We start from the raw sequence: 7,002 nt of genomic DNA on the forward strand, positions 1-7,002 counted from the left end.
TAGTATTAAGTCGTTTAACTCTGAAATTAATAGAAAGAAAAACACAAAGCTGGGAGATGCTTTTACTTTAACAAAGCATGAAGTATGACGTTGTGACATAATGATATATGCCGTTCACGTACTTCTACACATAAACCATAATGAATTACGTAAACTACAAAAATGCTTAACCAAACAATATACTTACAATAGTACTGAAATATTAAATACACAACACTCCTCCCTGCTTAGCTATAAACTCCAACTCAATGTAGACTGCATCTCAACTATATATACAGTATACTATATAATACAACTGCTATACAGACATCCACGGCACGGCAAATTTTAAATTGCCCCACTCAGGCCTAAAGATTTAATTGCTGTGGAGGATTTCTTACTCTTGCGGGATCATGTCTTTTCTGAAAAGGTGGGGTCACTCTGCTTGGCAGGAGAGACTTCAGACTGTGAAACAATCGCAAGTTCTGGGGCCTCCCCCATGGTTGTTGTAGGAGCTAACTCTGAGATGGCAGGAAGTGGTTCTGACAGCTCTGGACACCTTCCTTCTCTGATAATTGGCTCTGCTCTCCTCAACTGATTGATGTGTCATCTCCAGATGACATCAGACGTAATCTCCACTGTGTAGGAGAGTGGTCCAGATCTGTCTTTAATCTTTCTCAGTAACCAGTTTTGATCACATCTAGTTTCCCACCAGGACTGCTTGTCCAAGAGTGAAACATTGAATAACCTTGTTTGAGGAGCCATCAGTTTGTCTCATCTGTTTGTCCAGTCATTCAGAGACTGGGTGCAAGGGAATACCCAGGAACAGCATAGCTAGTGAGTTGTTGGCTGTGGAGTGTGCTGCATCGTGATTTGCAAGGAGGAAGTTGGCGAGATTCTGATTCAGTGCCAGTGCAGTCTGTTCTGCTGACATTGCTTGCAAGACATTCTTTAGACTGTAGACAAACCTTTCCACCAAGCCATTTGTAGATGTGTGGTATGGTGCAGATATAATATGTCTTATTCCATTCATTTTCAGGAATGACTGAAACTGTTTCATGACAATCTGTGGTGTATTGTCACTGATTAAGTGTTCTGGGGCACCAGTCCTTGAGAAGGTGCTTCACAACACATCAACAGTGTGTGAGGCTGTAGTGGAAGCTATTGGAAGCACTTCTGGCCTCTTGGTAGCTGCATCCACTACTACCAAGAAAATGGTGCCCAAGAATGGTCCAGCAAAATCTAGATGAATCCACTGCCAGGGCAATGCAGACCATTCCCAGGGATGGAGAAGCACCGCTCTTGGCTTTTTCTGAACGTCTTGGCAGCCTGAACAGTGCATGGCAAGCTATTCAATCTGCTGATCTATCCCAGGCCACCAGACAAAGCTTCAATCCAACACTCCCATTTTCACCATGTCTCGATGACAGAACAACTCTCAATCCCTACATAGGACAATCTCTGTTTAGGGCAAGTTTATCCTGGTGCTGGGGAAAATGGGGGGAACTGGAATTTCTGCTGCACACTCCAGCCATTTTGGGTTGCTCTTTATACAGGTATCTGTGATAGTATGTGGTCTTTTCTGGTGTCTCTTTGGATCATCTCTGCCATAACAGGGAGACTTTCGATTTGCATTGGTGAAAATCCTCATCTCTGCTGTGATTAGATGACTTTTAATTTGCAAGATGGAGAACGTGACAAGAGGAGTGCTCTCTTTTGTAAATTTTTCAGGTGCTTCCTCTTCCGAGAGTAAACGAGACAATTCATCTGCGCTTCCATGATGAGTCATTCTCTTGAATTTGATCTTGCAGTTGTGTCATCCAAGAAACACAGCACATCTCTGCACTTGAGCTGGGGCTGTTAGTGGAACACCCTGCTGTGGATTGAAAATGGACACTGGCGACTGATGATCAATAATAAGGGTTAGCTCTCTCCCATACAAGTACTGGTTGAGACACTTTACACCCCAACTGATATTCAGGTACTCTGTCAATCTGTGCACATTTTTTCTCTGCGACAGTAAGGGAACATGATGCAAAGTTTATGGGGCATTCACTTCCATCACTCATAACATGATATGGCTGCAATTATACCATTAGGCATGAAGGCACAGGCAAGCTTCACTGGGTGATGGGGATCGTAATCTGTGAGTACAGTGCCTGATGTCACCGTTTCCTGCGTCTTTTGGTAAGCCACCTCATGCTGTTTTGTCCATTGCCATTTCTTCCCCGTCTGTAGTAATGAGATCAACGAGTGGAGCTCAGTGGTCAGGTTTTGCAGGAACCTGTAATAGTAATTGATAAATCCTAAAAGAACCGCAACTGTGACACAATCTTTGGTCTTGGATTATCCACTACTGTTTGAATTTTCTCAGCGCACTTGTGTAAAACTTGTCCATCAGTGGTGTGACCATAGTAAGTGATGCTTGGTTTAAAGAATTCACACTGGTTGCGTCATGCTCTGAGCCCATATCTTCTAATCTTTTCGCACTGATCTGAGATTTTGGTAACAATGAAGTCTGGGCAGCCCTGCAAAACCTGGTCCATAGCTTTCTGTGAGGGAGCGGGTGAAAATGCTGCTCCAAAAACAAGCCTATTATAGCAATAACACCCTTTGTGAGTGTTCGTTGAGAAACAGTCTGGTTCTTCTTCCATCTCCATCTGTAGCTGGCCTCAGCTAAATGCACTTTGCTGAAGTGTTTCCTTCTATCCTGGGTATTGATCTCCTTTCAGTACTGGGTTGATGGTGACCTTAAAATCACCACAGATCATGACAGACACATTCTTCTTGGTTACTGGGATCACTAGCAATGCCCATGGACTCCACTGAACCTTGGAAAGAATTCCTTCAGCCTCCATGCAGTCTATATTTATCCCACACTCAGCACTAACTGAGATTATAGGGCAATACATCCTCCGTGTGATTCAAGCAACACACATCAAAGTTGCTGGTGAACGCAGCAGGCCAGGCAGCATCTGTAGGAAGAGGTGCAGTCGACGTTTCAGGCCGAGACCCTTTCGTCGGGACTAACTGAAGGAAGAGTAAGGGATTTGAAAGTTGGAGGGGGAGGGGGAGATCCAAAATGATAGGAGAAGACAGGACGGGGAGGGATGGAGCCAAGAGCTGGACAGGTGATAGGCAAAAAGGGATACGAGAGGATCATGGGCAGGAGGTCCGGGAAGAAAGACAAGGCGGGGGTGGGACCCAGAGGATGGGCAAGAGGTATATTCAGAGGGACAGAGGGAGAAAAAGGACAGTGAGAGAAAGAATGTGTGCATAAAAATAAATAACAGATGGGGTACGAGGGGGAGGTGGGGCATTAGCGGAAGTTAGAGAAGTCGATGTTCATGCCACCAGGTTGGAGGCTACCCAGACGGAATATAAGGTGTTGTTCCTCCAACCTGAGTGTGGCTTCATCTTTACAGTAGAGGAGGCCGTGGATAGACATGTCAGAATGGGAATGGGATGTGGAATTAAAATGTGTGGCCACTGGGAGATCCTGCTTTCTCTGGTGGACAGAGCATAGATGTTCAGCAAAGCGGTCTCCCAGTCTGCGTCGGGTCTCGCCAATATATAAAAGGCCACATCGGGAGCACCAGACGCAGTATATCACCCCAGTCGACTCACAGGTGAAGTGTTGCCTCACCTGGAAGGACTATTTGGGGCCCTGAATGGTGGTGAGGGAGGAAGTGTAAGGGCATGTGTAGCACTTGTTCCGCTTACAAGGATAAGTGCCAGGAGGGAGATCAGTGGGGAGGGATGGGGGGGACGAATGGACAAGGGAGTTGCGTAGGGAGCGATCCCTGCGGAATGCAGAGAGAGGGGGGGAGAGAAAGATGTGCTTAGTGGTGGGATCCCGTTGGAGGTGGCGGAAGTTACGGAGAATAATATGTTGGACCTGGAGGCTGGTGGGGTGGTAGGTGAGGACCAGGGGAACCCTATTCCTAGTGGGGTGGCGAGAGGATGGAGTGAGAGCAGGTGACCGTGAAATGGGGGAGATGCGTTTAAGAGCAGAGTTGATAGTGGAGGAAGGGAAGCCCCTTTCTTTAAAAAAGGAAGACATCTCCCTCGTCCTAGAACGAAAAGCCTCATCCTGGGAGCAGATGCGGCGGAGACGGAGGAATTGCGAGAAGGGAATGGCGTTTTTGCAAGAGACAAGGTGAGAAGAGGAATAGTCCAGATAGCTGTGAGAGTCAGTAGGCTTATAGTAGACATCAGTGGATAAGCTGTCTCCAGAGACAGAGACAGAAAGATCTAGAAAGGGGAGGGAGGTGTTGGAAATGGACCAGGTAAACTTGAGGGCAGGGTGAAAGTTGGAGGCAAAGTTAATAAAGTCAACGAGTTCTGCATGCGTGCAGGAAGCAGCGCCAATGCAGTCGTCGATGTAGCGAAGGAAAAGTCGGGGACAGATACCAAAATAGGCACGGAACATAGATTGTTCCACAAAGCCAACAAAAAGGCAGGCATAGCTAGGACCCATACGGGTGCCCATAGCTACACCTTTGGTTTGGAGGAAGTGGGAGAAGCCAAAGGAGAAATTATTAAGAGTAAGGACTAATTCCGCTAGACGGAGCAGAGTGGTGGTAGAGGGGAACTGATTAGGTCTGGAATCCAAAAAGAAGCGTAGAGCTTTGAGACCTTCCTGATGGGGGATGGAAGTATATAAGGTCTGGACATGCACGGTGAAAATAAAGTGGTGGGGGCCAGGGAACTTAAAATCATCGAAAAGTTTAAGAGCGTGAGAGGTGTCACGAACATAGGTAGGAAGGGATTGAACAAGGGGGGATAAAACCATGTCGAGGTATGCAGAAATGAGTTCGGTGGGGCAGGAGCAAGCTGAGACAATAGGTCGGCCAGGACAGGCAGGTTTGTGGATCTTGGGTAGGAGGTAGAAACGGGAAGTGCGGGGTGTGGGAACTATAAGGTTGGTAGCAGTGGATGGGAGATCCCCTGAGCGGATAAAGTCGGTGATGGTGTGGGAGACAATGGCCTGGTGCTCCTTAGTGGGGTCACGATCGAGGGGTAAATAAGAGAAGGTATCCGCGAGTTGTCGCTGTGCCTTGGCAAGGTAGAGGTCAGTACGCCAGACTACAACAGCACCCCCCTTATCGGCGGGTTTAATAAGGTTAGGATTATTGCGGAGGGAGTAGAGAGCAGAGCGTTCGGAAGGAGTGAGGTTGAAATGGGGACAAGGTGCGGTGAAGTCGAGACGGTTGATGTCCCGTTGGCAATTAGCGATAAAGAGATCCAGAGCAGGCAGAAGACCAGAGTGGGGTGTCCATGAAGAAGAGGAGGGTTGAAGACGGGAGAAGGGGTCATCGGTGGGGGTGGAAGATTTGTTTGTCTCCGCGTGATTCACTGGATTTGGTAACAGAATTGATGTTATGTGCACTGAGACACAGTGAAACACTTTTGTTTTGTGTACCATCCAGACAGATCATGTTTTAAATAATTACACCAAGGTAGTAAAACGGATACAGAGTGCATAGTACCAGGGATGATTGATAAGTTCGTGGCCTAAGGTAGAAGGAGTCAATTTTAGAAAACCTAGCATATTTACTTTTCAACGTAGTCCCCTCCTCCATTTACACACTTAGTCCAGCAGTCATGGAGCATACGGATCTTAGACCTCCAGAAAGTGCCCACAGCAGGGGTGATTGATAGGTTTGTGGCCTAAGGTAGAAGGAGATATGTTATACAGCTCTCATTACATGCACATGCAGTTCAACTCTTTGAATGATTATGCAGAAAGTTTGAAGTTAATAACTTATCTCCTTCTACCTTAGGCCACAAACTTATCAATCACCCCTGATGAGTTATTAACTGATGAGCTATTAACCTCAAACTTTCAACATAACCATTCAAAGAGTTGAACTTCATGTGCATGTAATGAGAGCTGTATAACTTATCTCCTTCTACCTTAGGCCACAAACTTATCAATCATCCCTGCTATGGACACTTTCTGGAGGTCCAAGATCCGTATGCTCCACGACTGCTGGACTAAGTGTGTAAATGTAGGAGGGGCCTATGTTGAAAAATAAATGTGCTAGGTTTTCTAAAATTGACTCCTTCTACCTCAGGCCACGAACTTATTAATCACCCCTCGTATATGGCTGCAGTTACACAGACATTGCAGGGCAGGTTCACAAGTAAAGTTCAAGGGCCACAGCAAGGTAGAGTGAGAGATCAAGAGTTCAGCGAATGATCTTCTAACGTATGAGAGTTTGACTTAAGAATCTGATTACAGTGGGAGAGAATCTGTCCTTAAGTTGCTGGTATGTGCTCTGAAGCTTTCATGTTTTCTGCTCTACAGAAGAATGGAGAGAAGAGACTGGGGCAGGAGCAGTCCTTCTATGTTCGTGGTTTTCTGCTGCTGTAGCTCGTCCACTTCAAAATTCAACGTGCATTCAGTGATGCTCTTCTGCACCACTGTTGTAATCCATGTTTACCTGAGTTACTATCGTGTTTCTGTCAGCTTGACCCATCCTGGCCAATCCCCTAGGACCTCTATCATTAACACAGTTATTTTTTTGTCCACAGTACTGCTGTTGGTGAAAATCCCAGGAGATCACCAAATTCTGAGAAACTTAAACCACCCCGTCTGGCACCAGCAATCGTTCCACGGTCAAAGTCACTTAAATCACATTTCTTCCACGTTCTGAACCAATTGGTCTGAACAACAACTGAACTTCTTGACCATGTCTGCATACTTTTATGCATTCAGCCGCTGCCACATGATTGGGTAATTAGATAACTGCATTAACAAGAGATGTACAGATGTACCTAATAAAGTGACCATTGAGTATATTTGTGGGTGTGTGTTGTGATTGAAATTGCCCCTTGTATTGTCTATTAGGATTAAGCGAGATCCGTTAATCACCTTGAAAGTGCCAAAGGAAGGACAATTACTGGCTCTCATACACCTGTTAAATTATTCCAGCCACATTCCAGACCCAAGCTCATTAATAGGCTGACACTCCACTGTGGTATTGTGATTTCAAGTTTTGCTTTAAGCTGTTGCCA

General features: G+C 45.9%; 1 long non-coding RNA gene across 1 annotated transcript; it reads left to right on the forward strand.

Annotated features, from left to right (window-relative positions):
* Positions 1-1,736: 1,736 nt before the first annotated feature.
* On the forward strand, positions 1,737-6,767 carry LOC140212121 (uncharacterized). The gene is made up of 3 exons (XR_011889646.1): positions 1,737-1,960; positions 2,079-2,166; positions 6,520-6,767. It is a non-coding gene; the product is annotated as an uncharacterized lncRNA (long non-coding RNA).
* Positions 6,768-7,002: the final 235 nt, after the last annotated feature.

Source organism: Mobula birostris, chromosome 18, assembly GCF_030028105.1.
Source record: "Mobula birostris isolate sMobBir1 chromosome 18, sMobBir1.hap1, whole genome shotgun sequence".
NCBI classification, from domain to species: domain Eukaryota; kingdom Metazoa; phylum Chordata; class Chondrichthyes; order Myliobatiformes; family Myliobatidae; genus Mobula; species Mobula birostris.